General features: G+C 40.6%; 1 protein-coding gene and 1 pseudogene across 1 annotated transcript in view; one reads left to right on the plus strand and one right to left on the minus strand.

Moving 5' to 3' along the window:
* RAB27B (RAB27B, member RAS oncogene family) overlaps positions 1-26,824 on the plus strand; it is a 185,771-nt gene that overhangs the window by 90,812 nt on the left and 68,135 nt on the right. The window lies entirely within an intron of this gene.
* LOC115871705 lies at positions 9,148-9,217 on the minus strand (annotated as a pseudogene).

Here is a 26,824-nt window from a genome sequence, read left to right on the forward strand (position 1 = left end):
AGCATTTAGGAACTAGAGGAAAGTTGTATTTTTCATCATTGCTACATCGCACCCTGTCTGGCTCATCTCCTCCCCGAGACCCCTTTGCAAGGGGATCTCCAGTGGCCTACTAATGGGCTTTGGGTCTCCACTCCGCACTCCCCACCTCATTCACTATGGTAAGATTTTTTTGGTCTGATGATGCCTTATACCTGATGCCTTCAACACCTCGTGATCGCACCTTAATCGTTCTTTAAAAGGGTTGACTAAGTTATCATCAACAATATTGCTTAACACGGTTAACCAGGTCCTTGTCATGCTGATGCTTTTCATAAAAAAAACCTCTTTCTTAGGACCCATGTTCAAAGGCCTGCCTTCTGCACATATTCCAGCAAGAACAAATGGAGTGTCATCCGACTCTGGCATGAACTCTTAAGAATAAAAAGCCTTTGGATTTTTAGTAGAACTTAGTTTTCAGACTTTCATATAGCATAATTCTCACTCTGAAGATATTAAAATGGTTTGTGAACCGTGGTCACACATCAATGTGTTCATTTGATCCATATCACATTAGAAAATCTGTTGGGATAACTATTAGTATGACTAGGTGGGAATTCACATAGAAATATTGATTTTCAATGTTTGGCGGTGAAGGGAAGCCCCGGATACGTATCCCATAGCAGCAATCTGCTAGATTGAGCAGCAGTAGCCCTCTGTGGAGTCCAGAATGCCACATTTCCTACCACATCGCACATGGTGACATAAAAGCTTAATGTGATAAATGCGTTCTAGGGCTCAAAGAGAAAGAAATACCCGGGTGGTACTAATCAGAAGGTTGATAGTTCAAATCTATCCAGAGAACTCCAGAAAAAGGTCTGGGGTTGGACTTCTAAAGGATCCCACCCATTGAAAACCCTACCTACAGGGTGCCATGCTACTCTGCAACACGCATGTCTCCCTGAAGTAAACTTGACTCAATGACAATTGGTTGGTTTAGAGCCCAAGACTGTATGATGATGGCAGAGTTCACGGTAGGGGTTCTCTATAAGTTAGGCCTACAAAGAACATAAGAACAATATTAATAGTCTTTACTACATTTCAAAGTACTGTTTAATATGAATGGGATAGGCCTTATATGTTTGAAAACAACTTTCTAATGTTCAATCCAAACTTAAAATCAAAGTGTCCTTTAGTTGTTTGAATACTAAACAAGATGATTTATTGAGGATACTGTTGTCTTCACACCTGATGTCCTTGTTAGGTGCCACCGGGTTGGTTAAGATTCACACTGCCCAGGCCTGTGCCAGACTCACTTATGGTTCTGGGTACTAATGGAATGTAACCTGACATTTTGTGAATGAAAAAAGATTAAACACCCATTTCATGAGTCCATTGATGACAAACAACACTGAAACCATCAAGAGGAGAAAGAATGAAGGCAAAGATTAACTTGTACATTATTTGCCACATTGCATTGAAGCACACTAGAATTGCTTGTGTAAGAAAACATTCCGTTTCTGCCAATTTATATTTAAAAGTCAAATAGTAATGATACCGCCACCACCACCAACAGCCCCCTCCCCCCAAAAAAGTCAATTTATTGTCACTTGGTTTCTACTTCGAAACTATTCCTTATTGGGGGTAATGTTTAGCATCAGCTAAGAAAAGAAGCTTTTAGATAACAATAAGTGAACTTTTAAACTTTAAATTATGGCTCATTCCTGCCACACTGATGCTTCCTGCTAACGCTGGAATTTGAGGGGTAACTATAACAAACTCATATATCTTGTTTTGTGTTTTGCTGAGTTGTGGGCTTTAGACCTTGTAATCTACCAGTAAGGACAGGGATTTTCTCCTTTTCTACCTTAGTGATACTTTTTTCCACTTCTACTATTTAATTGTGCTTTTCTTCTCAGACTTACAGAGACACAAATAAATAACTTGAATTTTCTTAATTCTTAAGAGACTAATTGAAGGCTGGTGTTAATGGTTTTTAGATCATGAAATATACTTTATATGAAAATTTTACATACTAAACTAAGCTTTCCCCTAGGGGATATTGTGTAGGTTTTCTACACATTATATATTGTGCTTCAGATTGAATTCTGCATGAAAACAATGATATATTTTATCTTAAAAGCAACTTTTATTATACTTTTTACATTATAAGAACAAAACATACATTTAACATATACAGGAAAAATAATAGAAAATATAGCCCAGAAAACTAAGTATCATATCATTACCCACGTGTAGCTGGGTAGATGAACCAGTGGATAATGAACTAATGAGAATACCTCTTTCAAAACCTCCATCTCATTCACTTTTCTCAAGCTCTATAGTCTATTCCATAGATTGTCCGTGTCTGGAATTGTTCTTTTACTTTCAAAAGATCGTAGTCTTTCTTCCATACATATAGAACCTGTTTGGCAGCTATCTCACAGGCCAATTGTGGTGGGGGGTGGGTTGATATGGTGTGCTTAAACTATCCTTTATATATGGACATTTGGGTTATTTCCAATTGGTAGCTATTATAAACCACGTTAAAATGAACAGAATTGGATATTTATTCGTATCTGCCGGTTAAATTATTTCAAGTGGATTTTCTTGATATGGGTTTGCACTTGAAAGATCTTGTACATTTTTAATTTAATCCCAGTTCTAGATTGCGCGGAATGTCTATCTATACCCAGAGAGGATGTTCCAGTTTCCTTCGCCCCCTCCCCCTCTCTCCTCTTCTTCAGCACCCTTGAGCACTTCTCCTTTTTGAGTCTCACTGATGAAGAAGGTCTCATTTTCATTTGCATCTCCCTACTTATTATTGTAAGTGAACATCCCACGCAAAATATCCTTAATTCTTCTTTTGAGAATTTTGAAAATGAAAAACCTGTGTTTTCTGTTCATTCGTCCCTTGAGTTATTCTTTGTAGTGCCTATTTCAAAGAGTGTAATAAAGACTTTTTATGAAGACTTTGACCCCTGCTTATCACCTTGGTAATTATCATCCTAAAGAGCATATTTTTATTTAAGTTCAGCTGTTGTTTATCTTAACTTTCTTTAGGGGTAGGCATCCTCTCTAGTTATGACTCAGATGGTGTCCACTTTTAAGGGGTTATCTGTCCTCCTAGGTGGTCGGTCAGACTTACATCTAGAAGGGGCAAGGGGCACAAAGCCAGCAAAACCCACTGCCCTTGAGACAATTCTAGCTCATAATAACCTTATAGGACAGGGTAGAAATTGACCTTAGGGTTTCCCAAACTATACATTTTATGGAGAAAGGTCACTCTCCAGGAGAAGGACAGGCTGCCTGGTCCTGTCAAGATTTAAAGTCTCAGAAACCATCGGCGAGAGTTCTACTCTCGCCTGTATGAGTCAGAATCAACTAATGGTGGTGAGTTATGAGTCAGCCTTTATGGCAGTAGGCTACCCCATTGCTCTCCCTCAGTGACTGGTAGGTGTAAACGAACAATCTTTCAGTTATTTGCCTAATGCTTTCAACACTATGCCATCAGGAAACAGCAAATCGGCAAATAGCATTGTTTCACACGGACAATGCTTCTGAAGAAAGGAAAGAAACACATTTTGGCACCCCCTCCCCTAAAAAAAGGTTGAAATTGTATCCCTGGGTACTTGTGAACATGACCTTGTTTGGAAATAAGGTCTTTGAAGATGTTCTCAGGTAGCATGGGGGTCATACAGGAGCATGGAAGGTTCTATTCCCATCTGAGTGAAGTCTTATAGAACACGAAAACCGATACAGAGATAGGCAGAGGAAGGATGTCCATGGGTCCAGGGAGGCTTATGTTGCTGTAATCCAAGAATGCCAAAGATGGCTGGGGTCCAACAGAAGCTGAGGGGCCTTGCGTCTCCCAGAACTTAGAAGGAATCAACCTGATTTGGACTTCTAGCCTCAAGAACCCTGAGACAATACATTATCCTCGATGGAAGGGCAATCCTTTTTGGCTCTAAAACAGTGGTTCTCCACCTGTGGGTCGTGACCCCTTTGGGGGGTCAAACGACCCTTTCACAGGGGTGGCCCCATTCATAACAATAGCAAAATGACAGTGATGAAGTAGCAATGAAAATAGTTTTATGGTCGCGGCATGAGAGTGGTTGAGAACCACTGCTATAAAATATATTCTTGGGACAGCTGGAGACACTTGAATGGGATTCTGGGTAAAGAAGATAAGAGAGTTTCTTCCTGCTGTGGTTACATTTTCACACACTTAAAATCTTTTTAAGACGATCTCTTGTAAATTCACCCACTTTCATGGATTTTGTTCTGCCAGCCCTAAAAAAGGACAGCATCTTGTCCTATTGAGTGACGATCTATATTTTAATAAGATTATATGCATATGAAAGCTGGACTGATAGTGAAGAGCAATTGATTGTCCTTTGAGAATATATGTATATGGAACTAACAATCAAATGCACATTGAGGGGCTTGCTACACACTGGAGTCTTGATGGTGGACTGCGTTACGTGTTGGGCTGCTTACCACAGCATCCGCAGTTCAAACCCACCAGCTACACCACAGGAGACACAGGAAGTTTTCTGTTCTTGTTAGCCTCCGAAACCCTAGGGGCAATTCTGCCGGCTCCTCTGGGGTCCCTCCGAGTCAGAATCAACTTGGGCGTAGTGAGCTTGGTGTTTCACTTTGGAACAAAATAAGTGGACTGACCTCTTCCAGAACATCAAAGTGGAGAAGGTCAAAGGAGAACCGGAAAGCTCTAGAGGAAAGACAAGAAAAATAAAGAAGCTCAATGCATAATTCTGAGTGGAACCAGGCTCCTTTTGCTGTAGAATATGCAGATGGTAAAATTCAACAGTTCTGAGTGGAGTATTTGGGAGTTTTCTCCCCATTCTGGCCATATTTTTGATATGTTGGCTGCCCTTAAACAAACAAGCAAACACTTCTGTAGGCCATTTGTATGCAGCGCTGAGATATATGTGGCGAAGGGAAGGATTTGGGGATGAGGAGTCAGACTTTAATCCAAGGTTCACTAAGCACAGTAGACCCCCTTCACAGCGCCTGCTCCTGAGCACCACAGCCCTCCCGGGAGCACCAGCTGCTTGGCAGGTCTCTCTCTTCTGTTCTCAGTGGGTCTTGGGCAGGGAAGGGGGGAATCTTGTCAAGTGTCAGGGTCTGAACAAGAAAAGCACTTAAGCCAACTAGGAGTCCTTGTGGCATTTACTCCCTGAGAACGTTTAGAGAGACTACCCTAAACACTTCTTCAAACCCACTGCCATCAGGTTGATGACCCTAGAGGACAGGGTAGAACAACCCCCCACCCCCCCACACACCCCCGGCTTCAGAGACTGTAAATCTCTTGGGAAGCAGATTGCAGCACCTTTCTCTTAAGGAACAGAAGGTGAGTTCAGAACACCCACCTGGTTAGTAGCAGACTTGTAACCCCTGTGTGTCAAGGGCTTCCTTGAAACTTGTTTTACCCCAAACCAAATTCACTGCTACCGGTCAATGCTGACTCATATCCGGACCCCCCACCCCCCCCACCCCACCCCCCACCCCATGGGTTTCCTAAACTGTAACTGTTGACAGAAGTAGAAAGCACAATCTTTCTCCCTGGGAGCTGCTGGTGGTTTCAAATTGGCGACCATGCGGATTGCAGCCCAGAACTGCTGTGCCGTCAGGGCTCCTTCAAAACTTATTTACACCGTAGAGACATCTAGGCACCTTTCTTTCTGGTTCCTTGTTTTCCCCATCAATGACTGTCTAAGGTTAAAAACTGTACTGTATTCATAGGCATCTATGCTTTTCCATTGAGAATGATTAGGGCATGCTCTGAGGTGGCAGAGTGGTCTGCATGTGGGGCTAAGTAAAAGGTTGGTGGTTTGAAGCCCCCAGTCCCTGTGCAGCAGTCAGATGGGGCAGCATGCTTCCATCAAGATTTGTAAACTCAGTAGTGTGCCCTATAGAAAAAAATAAGTCCACTTTAGATAGTAGCTTCTCAGGGGGATCTGCTAGGCCACTTCTACTTAAGGCAGACAAGTCAACTCTGAAAGCTATCTTTTCGTATTTCAATGGGATCATCTTGATAGATTTTGTTAGAGGGCATAGGACAGTCAGAAGGGCTTATTATGAAGATGTTTTATGAAAACTGAAGCAGGAATTCTTGTGAAAAAGGCCAGGAAATTTGCGTGAGGAACTAAATAATGCACCTGCTCAGTCTTCTGGAGTATCAATAATCATCCTTGGGGCACATTGCCACCTCATTCTCTAGGCCTGATCCTGATCCAGTCACCCTTGCCATTCCCCAAACAAAAAGCATGTGTCAAAGGAATACAGCGTGAGTCCCTCGAAGCTCCCCAAACTGTGCTTTTAATGTACTACAAATGGAAGCGCATAGAATTATGCAGAGAATGGCAGAGAGATGCGAACACGGCCTTCAGACGAGCATCGTCCTACATGGAGGACGTGTCAGGAGACAGTAGATTCACATTTTGTGACTTTTGTTCATTGAAAGTTTCTTTCATTTTTTGTGGCACTGCTTTTTGACTTACCCTCATATTTCCAAAGCACTAAAACTATTTTATGTAACTGTAAATGGCATGATTTGCTCAATATATGTAAAGAATCCATGAACAGTTTTGTCCTTCATCCACTGTGGGTCAAGCACTCACTCTGTAAACACTGCACCCGAGGCTTATTGACTTGGAAACTCTAGGGCAGGTGTCAGGGATTGTGTGGTGTCGCGCCATGAAAACCCAGGGCAGGTGAAACCCCAGACTCTCTGCTCTCCGGGCCGTTCTGACTCCTGGCAACCCTATAGGACAGCATAGGTCAGGTCCTACTTAGGAATTATTCTCAGGGTTGAATGTTACCTCAAGGATAGCTCGCTATTCACCTAGTTGTAGCTGTGTGAAATTTAAGTTCTTACATTGAAGATCAAATTCATGAGAGTAAAAAACCAATACTTCGATAAAGCATTCATGGTTTACTCCATTGAAATATATAATTTCGTCTCCAAGTGCATGAATTGAAGAAGGAACCAGCGCTCCATCACGATCATGCATATATTACTCGCAAATGGAGCCATCCCCTGATACATGCAAAATGGGGGGCTCATTTTTTTCCAAGCGACTTTACTGTAACACCTCTGATTTAGCTGCTTCATTACAACCCATTGTGATAAAAGCAGATGACGTGTTCAGTCCACTTGATTTGCTAGCAAGCTGTGAGATTTCCTTCACAGATACCAAGCACCATGCCGCTGCTTGGTTTTCTTTCGGATGCCCACATCCTGTGCTCAGTGCAGAGTTACTGTCTTCTGAAATGCATTGACAGCATAGATAAGCAATGTTCTCAGCCTTACTTAGGTCAAGGGCTTGGAACAGCATGGCTGGTTTCTGAATCATCTGCTTCAATCAGAACTGGCTTTTTGTCCAGAGAGATGATGCCTGGTGGTACCTGGCAACCATTGTGTGTTGCCTTGTGGGGGGCATATAAGACTGATCACAGGACCAATATCTCCTTTAATCTCCTGCTTTTGCTATTCATTTTGAATTCAAGTGTATACAAGTGTTGAATATCCAAATGAAAAATAAAGCATACAGGATTCCTAAACACTTCTGGGCACTGTTATTTCTTGCCCATGCATGTTATATTTTAAGAGCTTTACATTTATGCCTGCTTTAAAAGTTATAATTCCAGGAACCAGAGCAATGACAATTCTTTAGTCCAAGCTCTCTGTTGCTGTTGCTGCTCTTATTAAGTGTGAATAACTTGGGTGTTAAGTAGACTACATACTTTCCTTTTGTCAGTCAATTGAGATGACTCCCACACCCAGTGTGACCTGGACACGTAGACTATGTTAGAAGGTAGAAGGCTGTATTCTCCAGCATGGGCCTGAAGATAGAGAAACTCATTTATTTCTAAGATTTCTACCAAGAGGGCAAGAAATTGGGAGAGAATGGAGTGGCTGATGGGGGCATAGTTTTATCACATGAAGCCTTTTATGTGGTTCGTTGCTGTCAGTTGGACACCGACTCATGGTGACTCCATGAACAAACAGCAGAACAAAACATTGCTGGGTCCCTCGGCCACTTCACAACTGTTGGTCTGCTTGGTGTGTATTTGGGGCTCCTCCTAACCTAGGCGCCACCACAAATAGGTGTCACCTTGATGGCACCAAATCAAACTATATTCTGCTGTAATCAGTAGGGTTTTTACTAGCCAATTTTCAGAGGCAAGGCCTTTTTTCTAGTCTGCTGTAGCCTGGACACTTTCCTGAAATGTATCCCAGATAAGGGACTGTGGTATCTGAAATACAGAGGTTGCCTGAAGAATTTTAGGGTGTGACAAACTCTTCTATATCTTGACTCTGGTAGTGCAGACATGATTGTTTATAGTTACCAAAACGTGCAGAATGGTACACTAAAGGAGATGGCTTTTGATATATATAAAGTATATTTAAAATGATAAAATAATGCTATTTAAGAGGATATTTAGGGTGAGAATGTAAAGAAGTACATCCAAAGATTTAAGGAAGAATTGTTAAAGCGTGTGCCTCAGTCTACTCATCTCAGACAATTTAAAAATGTCAAACCTGTGAAGTAATAGAATACACACAAAGGGTAAAAACTTTTATATCATACCATCTTCCAGCTCTACAGAGACTGGGTTAGAACAGGCTATATAATGATTCATGATACTTTGTTAGTTACTATCAGAATAGGATGATTACATTGGACCCAAGAGTCATAGACACCATATTGAAAATATTCACTAATAATATCCCAAAATTTAATGACACACTAATATTAACCTGCTTAATATCAGAAATAAAACATTTGAAACCGACTAAAAGCAAAATTGAGTAGGTTTGAATGAATACAGTGGGTTTGATATGAAGTCACTTCCAAAATATTGGATCACATATTTTAATAACAGTTATTGGCACATAATTCACATGTCATACAATTCAATAGTTCAATCACATCAAGAAAAGTTGTACAGTGATCACCACAATCATTTGTATAACATATTTTTCATTCTTGTACTCATCATTATTAGCTCCCTGTTTTCCCCAAACCCCCTTTCCATAACCCCGAGGAATCATTAATCTAATTACTGCCTCTATAGACTTACCTATGCTGGATTTCATATCCAGAAAAACATTTTTCTTTGTGTGTGTGTGTGTGTGTGTGTGTGTGTGTGGAGGCACAAGTCACACAGACGCGTGAAAACCCAATCATCCTGCTATGAACCCGAAAAGGATCTAATATTTTTCTTAAGAAGCCTAACAGTAATAAAGTAAAACAGATAAAAACCTCAACTTAAAAAGAAAGGGGAAGTTATTAAAAACTAGAATAAATTTAAAATGGATCATAAGGGAGATAATGTGATAAGGTGCTAAATTGTAACCTAACTGCATCTTCAATTATCCACTTTCCATTGTCTGCTGCATGATAGCAAAGCTACTCACACCCCGATGGGCCACATCTTTGAGAGTGAGTCAAACGAACTAGCACAAACTTTTAGTTGATGTTGTAAGGATGATGGCCATCAGGTGTAGTGTCAGTATGGATGGAGAAGAAGAAAAGTTTCTTCCAGTTGATGGAGACTGACTTTAAGGAAAAGCTTTTTCTCAAGGATAAAACTTTCCTTTCCAGACTGGGAAACTGGCAGAAAGGTTGATGAGCTTTATGTAAGTTCTCTTTTTGCCTTGGCAACATTGGCTCCTCAGGAACTTGGGACTGACCACGATAACTTTATGCATCGCATGAAAGCCTCCCCACCAAATCAAAAGCAACCTTCCCCTCTCCTGTGGTAATTGAGTCAATTCTGACTGGGGGTGATCCTAAACAGAGTTTCAGAGACTGTAACTCAAGGGATTGTAACTCCTTTTTCTCCTGCAGAGCAGCTGGTAGGTTTGAAATGCAGCCCAACCCCTAAGCCGCAGCACCATAAGGACACCTTATTTAAACCCCCAGCTATTGGGTTATGGGAAACAGCTAATGTGGCGGTTCTCAACCTGTGGATCGCGACCCCTTTGGGGGTCAAAAGACCCTTTCACAGGGGTCACCTGATTCATAATAGTAGCAAAATGGCAGTTATGAAGTAGCAACTAAATTTTATGGTTGGGGGGGTCAGCACAACATGAGCAACTTTATGAACTGGTTGCAGCATGAGGAAGGTGGAGAACCACTGAGCTAATGTTCTAAGTTTGTTTGCATGTCTATTATTTGCCAACAGCTATATGGTGATCATGTATCAGTACTGGTGCAGAACTTAAGTGCCACTGTCATATCTTGTTAGTGACATTTAATGATTTTGTTTGTGAACACGCACTGGGGATTGATCACGTTCACCAGGTGTGTAAGTCCAGGTTGACTAGAAAAACAAATCCAGAGACACTCACTCACATGTGTGTAAGAGATAACTTTATATCAAAGAGTAATTGTATATTAAGAAAACATCCAAGCCCAGTCCAGATCACGTCCATAAGTGCGATATTAGCCCATCTGTCCGATACCAGTCTATGATTTCTTCTTCAGACTCACACAGCAGATGGACTGATGCCGAATGCAGGAAGAGCACAGACCGGTGGGTGGAAAGTCTTGTGGATGCAGTGGCTGTGGAGGCATCTCAGGGCTAGCGTGGGTCTCCATGTGGCTCCTCCAGCTCCAGGGCTCTGGGTCTCCATCACGGGTCTCCATGTGGCTTGTCAGCAGGAAGATGAAGCAGAGAGTGTGTCTCCCACCTCTGGGGAGGAATTTATCTCCGTGGGGGCCTCCAAATGAGGTCATCAAGCTGTGACCTGATTGACAGGCTAGACTCCATCCGTACACAAGTCCACACCAGAAATTTGATCTATTCTTCCACTCAAACCTGAGTTCTGGAAGTAGAACACATGTATTCTGCTAGGGGACAAACTGAAAAGGGAGTGAGGGAAAAGGGGTTCAGACTAGAGTGGGGAGATGAAAGCAATTGCTGTATTACTTTATCATCTCAGGGGTTATCTTTTAGTCCTGAGCCTAGCAACATAGGTAACTAGTCATAATCTTTCAGATCATTTTCTTGTTCCCAGTGTGTGTCGTTTTTCACAACAGGAGTTACGTTAGCATGAATTAAGTGCTAAGCATTGCTTAAAACTCACCAAAAGCCAGAGGACTTTCCTTCATGATAAATGAAAGGTAACCTATTAGAGGATCAACCAAATGGTGACACATTCATTCATTATCCAATTATGAATACTTATGTTTCACTACCTGTTTACTATTTAATGCTCTGTGGATCTTGGTATTCTCCTATATAGGTTCAATAATGCTGTACAAGCAATCTGAATATTTGAGCTATCTTTCTTTAATTGCCTTGTAGCGCATATCCCTGTTCATGTACAGATAGTGATATTTTTGATATGCTAACTTTGAAACAGAAGATGTAGTCCTAAGTATTTGCTGATTATTTAAATCATCAGAATTTTATTTCATTAATCTGACTCTCCAGCTATTCAGCATTTATATAAATTGAAGTTTTGAGGACCATTCATTGACACACGTTATTGAATATCTACCATGGGAAACTACATAAGCATCTTCCCCATGTAAATAGAATAAGTGCCCACCATGGACCTTACTGTGAGTGAGTTGGAATTGGCAAGAGTGGAGGTAAATCAACAAGAAGTTGTCCTTCTTCTAAAATGTTCATGTTTAAGTCTAGTTCTTTTTCTATATCTCTTCTTTCTTAGACATCTTTTTGAGGTATAATGACAAAAAATACATTGCACAAAATTGAAGTATATAATTTGATACATCTTAACATACTTATGTATCCATGAAACCATCACCATAATCAAGATAGTGAGCATGGTCATCAGACCCTAAATTTCCTCCTGCTCATTTGTAATCCTTCCCACATATCTTATCTATCACCTTTGGTAGCACTGAACCTTGTTGTATGTAACTACATTGTGAAAACTGTCACTTAGTAGGCACCCAATAAATGGGGATGTAAATTTGGTTGTATGAAACCAAAAAGTAGGTAATATAAATTGATGAAAATCAAAGACTTCAGTCTTCAGCGTGGATTGGACCTCATAACTAGACCAATGTGTAACCACATCATGATAAATGGAGAAAAGATTGAAGTTGTCAAGGACTGCATTTAATTTGGATCCACAATCAGCAGCCACGGAAGCAGCAGTCAAGAAAACCAATGACGTCTTTGCCTTGAGCGAGTCTGCGGCCAAACTTCTCTTTAAAGTACAAAAAAGTAAAGATGTCTAGAGAACTAAGGTGCACCTGATCCAAGCCATGGTACGTTTAGCTACCTCATGCATGTAAAAGTTGTAGAATGAATAAGAAATATCAAAGAAAAATGTATGCCTCTGAGTGATGGTGTTGGTGAAAAACATTAACTAGATCTTGAACGGCCAGATATGTGAAAGAGCAAAAACATCACGTAGGACTAAGGTGCACCTGACAAAAGAAGTGATGGTTCCAAAAGCCTGTGGAATTGGACAACGAGTAAGAAAGTTGGAGAAGCGTTGATGCCCTTGACTTGCGGTATTGGGAAAGAACCCTGAAACCCTTGTTGAATGCCGGACACACAAAGCTGTCTGAGAAGAGGTAGGGTGGCTATGAGGTGGAGCTGACTCAATGGTACCTAATAACAACATGGACATTCATAATTACGTTTATATTTATGTATTTAAAAAATCAATTAAGTGTGTTTCAGGCATGCAACTCAATGAAGGAGTTTTTTGTTATGATTCATTTTATTTAAAAGTGCACACACGATGCAGACAGGCAATAGACCTTTGTCTGAGCTAATGTCATTCTGGAATCTAAGTTAGAATCTCATCATAATGTTTGTGGGCAGTCATTAAATACTCATTAAATTAATGAGTGGAAAAAAATTAGAAAACTGTTTGCATTTTCTGAACTCGTTCTAACTCCCTTCTCTTGCCCTTGCAATTGTGAACTCCTTAAGATTGGGAATCATTCATTTCACATGAATTTTGCTGTAAAATAATCTTTTTTTAACCCCACTATCTACCTCATGATTCCTCAATAGTCAGTGTTTAATAAAAATGTTAGCTGAAACTGCTGATTTTCTTATGAGAGAAAATGCCCACTCATCGGAATCTAGCTTGTCTTACGACTTTTCAATTGGCCTTTCCCTCTCTCTTGACGCCCCCAAGTCCCTCCCCGGGAATCGTCTTTCACTACACATTGCAGTTGGAGGAGGGGGTACACATCTAGAGTTGCTCGCTCAATCTCTCTTCTTCAACCTAACGCCCATGGTGATAGTTTTTGTAGTTTCTGGTGTCTCCAAACCCAGACCTCTTCGGGGTACTCACTCACTCACTCACTCACTCACTCACTCACTCACTCACTCACTCACTCACTCACTGTGCTTGGTGCCTCAATGGCAGGAACTTCCAGTGAGTGTCCCCCCTCCGTTCAGTTAGTACTCTGTTTGACAATGTTGAGCGATTTCTCATCTTGCATACATGTATTTCTTTGTGCTTCCTATTTGTCTGCATCCAAAGCTCCGAGGGGCCTGGGGGGTAAGTGTTGGGTTGCTAACCATGAAGCCTGTCGTTCTTATCCACCAGTCACTCCATGGGGCAGAAGATGAAGCTCTCTGTCCTCATAACAATTCACAGGCTCAAGATTTATAGGGTGACTCTGAGTCAGCCTATAAATCGAATCAGTTCCAGCTCATAGCCACCCTATAAGTCTTGAGACTAATGAATTATTATGATGGTAGTAAGTTTATGGTTTCTCTGAAGAACCGGGGTGGTATAGTCTGCAGTTCAGACCCAACAGCCACTGCACAGGATACGATGTGGTAGTCTACTCCCATAAGAAACTACAGCCTCGAAAGCTCTGTGGGGGCCGCTACTCTGTTACATAGCATCACTACAAATTGCATGGACTTGATGGCATAGACATTGCTCTTTTTTAATCATTTTGTTAGGGGCTCATACAGCATAGACATGGTTTTTAAAAAAATCATTTTGTTAGGGGCTCATACAGCATATACATGGCTTTTAAAAAAAAATCATTTTGTTAGGGGCTCATACAGCATAGACATGGTTTTAAAAAAATCATTTTTTTAGGGGCTCATACAGCATGGACGTGTTTTTTTCCCATCATTTTGTTAGGGGCTCATACAGCATAGACATGGTTTTGGAGTTCGTACCTTCCTAATTTCTTCCTTTTCCTATGTTAATTTTTTGAAATAGAGAAGAGAATCCTGTCATAGTCAAGGACACGATAAGATCTGTATCAAATTTAGATAATCGACTGGCAAATAGAGAGTAATTGAAGATATAATTTGTTGTGTTAACATGCAAATAAATTAGGGATATGTATTGCCTTATGGATTTTTTTTCGTTAGACACAAATATTGTTCCTTCTCTGTAACTCAATAATTCACTGCCATCGGGTTCATGTGGATTCATGGCAACTCTTTGGGACAGGGCAGAACTGCCCCATGAGTTTCTGAGGCTGTCGCTCTGGGGGTAGAAAGACCCTTCTTTCTTTGGCTGGGTGGGTACTTGATCTGTAGAATGAGTGGAACAATAATGCTTTAAGATGTTAAAAGTATTACAGGAAAAGACATTTGATTGTCAAATTATTTGGATGAGCTGGGCTAAATAAGACTAGGTTTAAATTCTGAGGACCCAGTTTGCATCAGGCAATGGATGACAGTGAACACCAAAAATTCATTGCAGGGTCCCGGCTGGCATTAAGCCTCAGGTGAATCCCTCTGACCAGTGGCCAGGATGTAAATAGCGTTGCTATTAGACAGAGTGCACTGGAAAGTGGACTAAGGCAGATTTAGATAGGTGAAAATGTAACACCTTATCATTTGTTCTCCTTTTAGATCCATTTTTTAATGGTTCTGGTTTTTCACTATTTTCTGTTATCTTTTCAACTGAGATTTTCAATGTTTTATTTTTGGTTTTGTATGTTTTTCTCTATATTAAACTTAAAAAAAAATAACAAACTGCTGAATAACTTCTGACTCCTAGGGAGCCCTGGTGGGTTTCGGAGACTGTAACTGTTGACAAGAGAAAAAAGCTGGTGCTTCTGAACTGCTATGTGGATCTCAGCCCAACAAGTAATCACTATACGACCAGGCCTCCTTATATGAAACCCAGGATAGGTAAAGCCATAGAGGCAGGAACTGGATTAATAGTTTCTTGGGTTTCTTGCAGGACAAGGGAAGGAATCTGAAAAATCCTGGCAGTTAGTAAGAGAAAGGTTTTAGTTGTGATGCCCTTTGTGAAGAGATCTTAGATGACGGACCCGAACTCCACACTTGGATCACTTCTTTTCTGATGGTTACCAATTCAGTTTGCCGTGGATGAGCTGAAGGAAGGCTGTGGGTACCAAACCAGTCCTGTGCTTCATTGGCCACTGTAAGAGTGGTCAGTATGTTTACTTTGAATGGTAAGATGGTAATAGCTAACATAGGAGAAAGTCAAAATGTTTTACTAGAAAATCACCGGAAGATCTATGAAACAAAAATGGAAAAGGTGAAGCTATTGCTTTTGGACATATCCTTTCTCTAGGGCCATTCACTTCTGAAGCAGTGCTTGTATCTCTCTAACCTGTCCTTGAAAAATTCTGCCTTCTTCAATTTACACCCCATCAAACAGCAGTCTTAGTACCCTTGAGGACTTAAATTGGTGTTTCCTTTGAATATTCTTTGAGTTTGAGGAACAGAAAGAAGTCTGTAGGGGCAAGATGTAAGCCTCAGGGTGAATGGCGTAAGGCTTTCCACTGACATTCTTTCAAGGCAGCCCTTAGAATTCATTCGGGATTTGTAAGTCTTGGCCAAATTAATGATAAAAATAGAATATACCGTGTTTTACATAATTATAATGTAAGCTTCCTTGTCAAGAGATTTTTACTATATCTTAGAAACATAATTTTTTAAAGTATGGTTAGATTTATTTTGCTGTGACTAAGCTTTCATTTCCTGGCTGTTATTTTTGTGACTTATTTTTAATATCCTATATGACCAAGTAAAAGATCAGATCATTTTCCAAAATAATAACTCAAAAAAGAGGTCTTTATCTTATATTGGAATCCTTACAGGATTTCTCATAATTACCACCCTTTGAAGTGTTAGGTATTTTTCAGTAAAAAAGCAACAAATGTTGTCAATGATAAGCCCAATGTTTTCGGGCAATATCTTTGAAATTATCATGTACTGAGATTATATTTACATGGTAGGCACAAATGAAAATTGATTTTGTTATCTCACTGTGATGATAGCAGCAAGACAAATATAATTATGCATTTCATTTCTACTTGTATATGACCATATTTATATTATTATATACATTTGTATATGTGCATATGTTTACAACAGCAAGTCACAAAGTATTGCTGAAAACAGAACAAATTAAACAAAATCATAAAAATATAAATTTATTGTTTCTTGGCATATCTTCTATCTAGGTCTATACACTTCTGAAGGCTGTGTTTCCATCTCCCCCTTTCCTGAAGATTTCTGTACTTGTCCATTTATATCATGTGAAAATTGTAGTTTTGGCATCCCGGGAGGGTTCAAATTGTGTTCCTTTTCAATGTTCTTTGAGTTTTCAGTACAATGAAAAGGGAAGTCTGAAGGGCAAAACCAGGGCTGTGGGGTGGATGAAACAAGATTTCCTAATGAAAATCTTCTAGGACAACTCTTGCTAGCCTCTAAGAATAAGCAAATGCATTGTAGTGAGGGGGAAACATCACTACAGCTTTCCTGTCTTTTTCTTAAAACTTTTTCACAATAAGCCCCTGCTATTGTCCTCTGTCCTTCAAGAAAATCTATCAGATTACCCCTGGGGTTCCCAAAACACTGTCTCCATAACCTTCTCCTCACCTCACGGCCTTGAATTTGGTTGGCCCAGTAGAACCCTTTGGGAGGTATTGTTTTGTTTTAATAGTTTTATTGGCATATACTTCACATATACAATTTGATCATTCAATAATATTAAGATGATTTGTGCAATCATCACACAATATCTTCTTCTTGCATTGAGTGTTATTAGCTGCCCATTTCCCCCCATGCTCCCCTGCTATGCCCCCAGACAATCAATTATCAATCCAGTTACTGTCTCTACAGACCCACCTCTCTTGGATTTCATAGACAGAAGTCATAGAAATCATAAATAGGAGGCAAGTGAAGACCTCTAACAGCAATGACTGGACACAATATAAAAATAAGTCAATCAAAAAGAAAGCAGAAAATATTAAAAACTGAAATGACGTTTAAATGGATCACAAAGAATATGAAAGAATAAGGTACGGCATTTTAACTTCACTATAGCTGCCACAAGTGACTTGACGGTGCTCTCTGTCTGATAGCAAGGCTCTCCCATCCTGGACTGTGCTCAGACGGGAGTCACTGGAGCCGTCATCCACGTGAGAACTCTGCAAATGGATTTGGGGCTTCCACTGTCACCCAGCGCCTTTTACCACCATGCATTCACAATTTAAGCTGTGATCCATTCCCTTCTTTTGATGTGGGTTTTATGATGGACAGTCCTTGGATCACACAGGTTGGTGTGCTTCTTCCATGTAGACTTAGTTGATGGCTCACTTCGATGGCTGCTTGTTGGAATACAAGCACTGTTTTGATTTTGGGCCTTGCTCTCTGGATCAGATAAGTAACCCCAAGATTCATCCCTGGTTATAATTCATTCCACAAATTAATTTTCTTTAGCTTCGATTTTGCTTAAAAGACTGGTGGAATGACCAGCTCTTTGAGCTAGCTGATTTAGGCATAGCAACTTTGGCACGTATCCTTTTTTTCTAAGGGAATTTATGAGATTGAGAAAAGTGTATTACTGAGAGTATTACTCTGTAGCCATCATCTGGTCGAAAAGACCTGTTTAAAGATTATGTACATATTAAAAATGGAATCATAGTAGCAATATATTTTTACTTATCCTTGTATGTGTGTTTTCCTATTTATGTATTCACATAAACCACAATTACCTCTGTGCCAAGTTTTTTAAAGGCATTATGCGTTTGCATCACTGAAACGTCGAACAATTTCACCATGGTCATGTTCTCCATAACCATCTTTATGGCATATTTTTTTCCCTTATAATTGGGTCTAATTCAATCCACAGATAGAATCATGTCACATTCACATTATACAACTGTGGCTTCTGGTGGAAGCAGGGCTTGTGTAGAGGCTATAGGCAAACATTCATTATGAGACCATCTGTGCCTTGGCTGGGAGGCAGAACTAGACGAAGTTACAGTGTGGTCCATGGAAGGCCCCAGTTGATCTTCCTTTCCTATTCGCAGAGACCAAAGCAAAAGGTCAGGCATACAAGGTTTCTCTAGTTTAAGTCACATGAGAGGGGGGAGCGGGGAGGGAGGGGAAAAATGAGGACCTAATGCCAGGGGCTTAAGTGGAGAGGAAATGTTTTGAGAATGATGAGGGCAATGAATGTACAAATGTGCTTTACACAATTGATGTATGTAAGGATTGTGATAAGAGTTGTATGAGCGCCTAATAAAATGATTAAAAGAAAAAGTCACATGAGCAAGTCCAGTTTACTACAGTGACATCCACACCAGGTCTTGCCATGCTCCACATTGAAAACGGTTGGCTTAGTAGATAGTCATTTAAGCATACATATCTCTTGAACTCACATCTTTGAAAGTGGTTAAGAAAACTCGCATGACCTGGGAGTCAAGTCTTGTGACAGATTAGTCAGACTTTTGGGGTTTCCTCAAACTAGGGAGGGGTTGATTTTTATTCGTGATTAGACAGACTCCCTGTGAACTGACGAGGCACACCCACACCTGACTCTGCCATCCTAGGAGGAGACCTACTTAGGAAAACTCTTCTCTTAACGTGGGGCTCTGGAGGCAAGACAAAAGATGGCAGGTTTTAAGAGGAATTTGAAGGACAAAAGACAGTTTCACCACCGTGTGAAGACAAGGGCTCATGCCACCAAAGAATGAGAGAATAAACCAAATGCAGTTGCTTAAAGCTTTGAAAGATTCATTGTTTTTCTGTTCAAAACTCACTGCCATCAAGTGGATGCTGACTCATAGCGACCCCCTGTGGGTTCCCACGACTAACTGTTTTACAGGAGTAGAAAACCCAATCTTATCTCCAGATAAGTCTTATCACCAGAGATGCTGCTGGTGGTTTTGAACTGCTGACCATGAAGAACGCAACCCAATGTAACCATGTAACCACCACGCCACCTTGAAGGCTTCTGACATGTTCTCTGCTGTATTCCCAGTGACCAGCAGATTCCAAGGCACAAGTTGCTTAATCAATGATTGCTGAATGAATGAATAATTGTGCAAATCCTTCAGCTCTACCTTCATTCTCCGCTCTAAATGGACGTTATTGGTTATCTTATGAACAATACAAGTATAATTTATTGTAATGATTTCTCTATTGAACAAATATCTCCTGTTTTAGAATAATGTTAGTCTGGGTAGACTAGAGAAACAAATTCAGAGACACGCATATGTGTATGAGAGAGAGTTTTTTAAAAAGGGTAATTGCACATTAAGAAAGCATCCCAACCCAGTCCAGTCCAAGCCCATAAGTCCGATATTAGCCCATCTGTCCGATACCAATCTATAAAGTCCTCTTCAGACTCACCAAAGACATGCAATGATGCTGATGCAGGACGATCCCAGGCTAGTGGGTAGAAAGTCTTTGGATCCAGTGGCATTGTCAGCATCTCAGCGCTGGCAGGGATCACCACATGGCTTCTCTAGCACCCAGAGCTGCATCAGGATGGGTCCATGTGGCTGCTCCTCAGGGATGTCTCGCAGAGAGTGAACCTTGTCAGTAGAGAGTCTCCAAGGGTCGAGAGAGAGTGTATCTTCCGCCTCCAAGGAGGAAATCCCAGTTTTCCTAGAATCCTCAGGGGAAGGCCTTGCCCACACAGAGGCCTCATTGGCTATATCCTGATTGACAACCTCGACTCCACCCCTATACTCTCAATCCTCAACTTGACCTTAGATTATGTAACTACCCCAGGCTGTTTTAAAAAAAATTGTGAACTGGGTGAAGCTTTACAGAACAGATCATCGGGTTTATACTCAACAATCGTACACATTTTGTTTCAACTTATTCACTACAGTCCCTCAAGGTAGCAGCACTTCCTCCCCTTCCTCCCTGTGTTTCTGTTTCCATGCCTCCTTCCTTCCTAACCCCTTGATCTTTGTCCTTGGGCAAATATTGCTCTTTTGATCTTTAAGGGCATCTTCCGATTGATTTGGTATTAAGATAATGCAGTCTCATAGTTTTGTTGTTGGCTTGTTGTATTGGAACTGGCTTTCTTTTTATTTCTCTTGTAATTACAAAAGGAACCATTAGCGCCATAGCAAATGAAATCTGTAAGAGTGAAAATAAAATCCACAGTGTCTCACTTCCTGCCTTTAAACATCTTTCCCGGAAGTGACCACCACTAGCAATTTAGAATGTCTCTTCCAGATTTTTTTTTAACGTGGCCCCATCTTTATCCCTTCAGTTTCCATCTCTGCAGGCAAACATTTTGGCTGTCTTCATGATTCTTACTATATTTACTTATGTTAAATAGTTGTCTTATTCGGTTTTTCTTTTTGCATTTTTATATCTTACTGATTGACATTATGTAACATAGTTGAGGATTTCCTTATTTTACACACCTATCTATCTCTACAGATCCCCTCACTTTCATGTCCCCATCTCTTTCTCCCTTCCTATCCTCCACATATAGCTGTATCACAGTTCAGGCTGAACGCGTTTGTGTGCGTTCCATTATTTCAATTACACCCTGGGCCAAGGGGTGAGGCGTCATCCTCAAGCCGATTCCATGGTAACCTCCTGTGTGTCAGAAATGAACTGTGCTCCCGAGCGTTTCCTGTTTCTAACTTTTATTTTATCGTTGTTGTTGAGAATCTACATAGCACAACACACATACTTCTCCCGTTACTATAATTTAGTAATCCTCATACATTCTCCGAGTTGGGCAACCATATTTATGTTCCTTTTCTAAGTGGCTGCTCACTCATTTACATAAACTCACAGCCTCTTAGATACTATCTAATCTTTTGAGTTGCTGTTATCAACTTGGACCATAGATTTAGTTCTTAAAACAGCATAAAGTTCACAATAGACTTTTTCCAATCGTTAAGCTAAACTGATGTTCGGTTTAAGATGCCTTCAGGAGATATTTTTAGTTTAACGATATTTCAGGGCAATGCTTTCAGGAGTTCATCCATCCTCCAGGGTCCTGAAAGCCTAGAATCCATGGGAATTTGAAAATTGGTTCTGTATTTGTCGCCTTTTGCTCAGGATTCTTCTATGGAATCTTTCATAAAAATACTAAATAATATAACCAGGTACCACGCAATTCTGGTGCCATGGCAAAAGAGGCAATTAGACACACATCCTGTATCGTTCATATTGTTAGATAGCATTGGGTTGGCATTGACCCATAGTGACCTATGTACAACAGAAGGAAACGCTGCCTGGCCCTGCACCATCCTTCTAATTGTTCCTGTGCTTGAGCTCATTGTTGCGGTCATTATGCCAATCCATCTGGTTGAGGGCCTTCCTCTCTTTTGCTTCTGCAGAGCTTGAAAACAATTTCTGGAGCCTCCTCCTATTCTCCAGGTTAATAAAGCACAATGGTGTCTTGCGTGGCCACTCACAAGCTTTTAAGACCCAGGTACTGTTCGTTGAATTCGTAAGTAGAATAGAACTACTAAACATATTTCTAGGCCAATTAATTCGAATGTGCCATGAACCCATGTTCCTCAATCTCCAAGCCAAGGAGCCCAATCCCAGGAAGTATTTGATTGTCCATAAGTAGCATTCACGGTTGCTGTTTATTTTATTTTATGGCAATTGTTGTAAAAATATCTATTAAACAACTTTTGCCAATTCCACCATTTATAGAAGTACAACTTATGGACTGCCATTATAGTAATCAACTTGCAACACCACCATGAATCAATCTGATTTTTCCATCACCATTAATCGTCTTTGACCTCTCTACAATTCCATTTTCTGTTTATATTGGTGTTGTCGGATGTCAGAGAGTCCATTCCTATGCGTAGGACCCTGCGCCGCCGGCAGCAGAACAAAGCGCCACCTGCTCCTCCATCATCTGTTGCTGACATTCCTTCGAGAGGCTTCCTCTTTTGTAGGGCCAAGCATGATATCCTGTTCCAGGGACTGATCTCTCCATAGCTTTGCATACGTTTATTCCTTGTTCACAATTCAATGTCTGGAGCTGGGTAATGTACTTAAAATCAGAAAACAGGAGTTCTCTTCATTTGTTCTTATGTTTCAACCTAGTCTTATCTCTGCAGGGCCCCTTGCCATTTCAAATAGCGTTACGCATTGTTTTATTTTGTGTGTAAAGAAGTCTTTCTTTTCACAGGATTTGGCACAGCTGATATTTGGGTTCTGAGGAAACTTGTGGAACACTAGCATTATGTTCCTTTTATCTCATAACTTTATGTTTATGCTGGAGTTCATAATACCTTTTCTAAAAAGGTGTTTTCTATACTTGGTACCTATTGTGAATTGATCACAGAGGCCCCAAATAAACTATCAAACCGTAATAGGTGAAATAGTCTAACTGATCATGCAAACAGTACCAGGACTCCCCATGGCTTTCTATAAGTTTATTTAGGACTCACAGTTTAATGTTGGTCAGTTGAAGTTTCTCAGGTATACTGTCATGCAGGCCCATAAAACCTTTGCACCGGGAGAGGGGAGCAGGGAGGGAAGGGAAAAAAATGAGGAGCTGATGCCAGGGGCTTAGGTGGAGAGCAAATGTTTTGAGAATGATGAGGGTAACGAATGTACAAATGTGCTTTATACAATTGATGTATGTATGGATTGTGATAAGAGTTGCATCAGCCCCCAATAAAATGATTAATAAAAAGGGGGAAAAAAGCTTTGCACCCAGACTCTTTAACAAGTTTGGCCTCTGAGAGCAAGCGTGGAGGAGCAATGAGTCATTTTATGGGCATGACCTGGAAGTAGGATTACTCACTCCTGTTCATATTCCCTGAGCTAAACTCCAGTCACCTGCTGCCCCATCTCCTCAGCTGCAGAGGCCTAAGAAATAAAAGTTAGCAGGTGCTCCAAATAAAGGGGAGAACCTAGAATATGGTGAGTTCTGCCCATCTACATGGAAAAAGAAAGTTGCTCTCTATCTATCTATCTACTATCTATCTATCTATCTATATATATATTTGAAATGCAATTCAAATAACCTATATATTTCAGTTTCTTCTTCGTTTCTTTTTTTCCTAGAACTACTGCTACTGGATGCTCCCATTCTTCTAGTTCATTCTGGGGCTCCATCACAAGTTTTTCTGCAGAAATTAATTGTGTTGGCCTTGTATTTCCCGGAATTGATTTCATTCTTGATTTAAATACTTGCTTTTGGAAGCCTTCTTTTGAAATGGCACAGGCAAACTATATGTTTTTTGTGTCCTTGTATGTGTGAAAAAGCTTTTAATCACCCTCAACTAGCACTTGAATTGGACGTGCAATTCTGAATTAAAAGTAAATTTGTTCTGAAATTTTGATGACATTCTAAAGACAATGTACCTTTCACTCTTTACCTTGGTATGTGATCTGCTTCATAGTTTTATGTTCTCTTTATTATCTGTATTTTGGGGCTTCTAATATTTAGAACACGTTATCTTGGGATACACAGCTATTCATTTAACAATGTATCCACCAACTTCACATTTATAATTATTTCCAGCATTTCACTAATACATTTTTCTATCTCTTTTTAGGGGAAAAATGCTTTCTGGGATTCTAATTATTCAGAGAAGTTTAAATTAAACTCCATTTTTTTATTTCTATAGCAAATTTTTTAGACTTTTTGAAAAAAATAATCTTCCAACTCCATCATATTTTTCTAAAATTTCAGGTATCTTCTAACTTTTCAACTGTTTTTTCTTTTATATATATGTGTGTATATTTTTATATTTATTTTATCGCTGTCATATAGGATCAGATATCAGTATGTGTATTATGTTCAGTTCATCTTGTTGAACCCAAATGACTTGAGTTGTTCTTCGGAAACACCCCCCTCCTTCTGGAAGCTGGGGGGGGGTCAATGCAGAGTTATGGTTGGATTGCCTAGCAAGGGGGAAGGGAATGTTGGGGCCAAGCATTCTTTGTCTGGACTTCTAACCAAACCCCTGTCTACACTCACCAACTGGCCTGGTATTTCTGGCTTCTAGGACTGGGCATCCCAGGGCCGGGCAAGGAGAATTGGCTTGCTTCTTATCCTTCGCCTCTGCGGTGTGGGAAGCTCAGGGCTTCACACTTGTTCATTCGAGTTTCACACCCTCTTCCCTACTCCCCACTCCGAAGTTGATTTCATGTGCTTTTTGTATACTTAAGACTCACTTGGGGATCTATGAGAATCACCTGGGGATCTTGTTAAACTGTCGGTTCTGATTGAGTGTCTCTGAGTTGGAAAAGCACATTCATCTCAGGGAGTCCAGCTTGAATGAACCACGTTAAAGTTCTGGGCAATGATTCCCTCTTCAGATCGGGTTCCATCTGACTTAGGTTCTTCCCGAAGTTTATTACAATTGATTGTGTCTGTTGATGCCGCCTCTCCCTCTTATTTGGCCTAACAGGAGCCCTGGTGGCACAGTGATGACTCATTAGGCTGTTAATCAAAGGTCAGCGGTTCAAAACCACCAGTGGCTCATTGGGAGAAAGATGAGGCTTTCTACTCCTGTAAAGAGTTACAGTCCTGAAAACTCACAGGGTAGTGCCACCCTGCCCAACAGGGTCACCATGGATACGCATAGACTTGATGGGAATTAGATTTGTTTTGTGGGATGGGGCACTGGGAGAGGCCTTAATAGGTTAAAGAGGCTTAGTGGCACAAATGCTTAAGTGTGTTTGGGAGCTAACCAAAAGGCTGATGACTCAACCCTACTGAGTAACTTCATGGCAGAGAGTCCTGGTTATGTGCTCCCATACAGGTGAGAGTCTAGGAAATCCTCTGGAGCAGGTCTATTGCCAGAGGTGGCTTCTATCAGTTGTAATCATCTTAACAGCTCCTAACAGCCCCATCACCAATGGGCTAACAATTCTTTAACCCTTCATTTACCCTGGTGTTAAAGGAGTGTGGGGAGGAGAAGTTTTAAAAAATGTAATTGATTTGCCATTTCTAACTAGATGTCACCCCAGGTGGATTTATATATCTAATGATCTCAATACGGTATTCATTCTATTATAATCCTATTGAACACATGATGGTACTTATTTCTTTTGTGTTACATAAACTCAGCTATGTTGTTGTTATGTGCCATCAAGTGAGGGTTTGTGTGTGTGTGTGTGTGTGTGTGTGCAAAGTATTTTGTGTCATTATACTTCATAGAGACCCTTTGTAGAACAGAACAAAACACTGCCCAGTCTTGCACCATCCTCATAATTGTTTTTACACTTGAACTCATTGTTGCAGCCACTGTGGCAATCCACCTTGCTGAGGGTCTGCCTCTTGTTCACTGCCTCTCTCGTTTGCTAAGCATGACATGCTTCTCTAGGGCCTGGTCTCTAACAGCAGGATGGTGCATGATGCTGCTATCTTGTTCTCTCCGATGTTCTAGAGTCTTCATTGTGCTCTACACCTGCTCAAAGGGACTTTTGGAAATGCGGCCAAGCAACATTTTCCTCCAGTCTTCCCACTGTTCCCTCCTCCTTGGGACCCCTCTTCCCACAGAGGACGAAGCATTCCAATCCTCTCAAGGAGCATCATTTAGTGATGCGAATGGCCCTGAACCTTAGAACCTGAAATGTCTATGGCAGGTGACTCCCAGCGAGCAGTCCCTGTTTGAGTTGACTCTGGGGGACAGCTCATCTTGGGAAGAGTGACAAGGAGAGAGGACAAAAGAAAGAGGTCGAAAAAGGGAGGTTAATTTTCTGAAGATCAAGTCATTTGTGTTTCAGCAAGATGAACTGAATGTATGCATGCCTGTATTTGATCCAGAGTAATAGGGAAACAGTATAATGTAAGTAAGCACTGTGACCTCAGGATTTTAGGACCCAATAGACCCAAGTTTTACCTTTCTTGACCTTGTGATTCTAGGCAATTGTTTAGGACTTCTTCAACCTCAGTTTCTTCACTTGTAACCTACTGCTGTGAAGTAAATTCTGACTCATAGTGACCCTACAGGGCAAAGTAGACCTGTCCCCTAGGGTTTCCAATGTTGTCGATTCTTTATGGATTCAGATGACTGTATCTTCCTCCTGCACAGAAGCTGGTGACATTGAACTGCCCACCTTTTGTTTGACATCAGCGCACTTCCCCAGGGCACTACCAGGGCTCCACCACTCTTAAAATGGGAACAAGGAAAATAATGGATCTCTTGCCTATTTCCAAGTAATGCTCTGAAACTCAAATGAGATTATCTACAGGCCATGGCCTTATAAACTCTATCAAGTACAGAAAATGATATTTATTAGGATAAAGACTAGTAAATGAATGCATGAGCTAGGTAAAGGATACAGATGGCCATTATAGAGTGCAGAGAATCATTTTAAAATTAATAATACATCCAATGGAATAAAGCCAACATGGTTATATTCTCCTCTTTAGCTCTACCCAGACCTGTGGGCGCGCACTTGCATAGACGCAAAGCTGATTTACCATAAATATTGACTCTGGCATATGAGGACATACTTATAATTTTAAAAATACAATCTAAAATTCATCTCTTTTCTTCTAGTCTACACATTTTCCCCACCATTGGCTTGAAGTATGGGAACATGAAGTAGTTAAGTGCTTCCAACATAATAGTAACCCAGACCTTACTGGGCCAAGCACTTTATGTGTGCA

Source organism: Echinops telfairi, unplaced genomic scaffold, assembly GCF_000313985.2.
Source record: "Echinops telfairi isolate 266 unplaced genomic scaffold, ASM31398v2 ScPeMD7_7400;HRSCAF=8409, whole genome shotgun sequence".
In the NCBI taxonomy this organism is placed as follows: domain Eukaryota; kingdom Metazoa; phylum Chordata; class Mammalia; order Afrosoricida; family Tenrecidae; genus Echinops; species Echinops telfairi.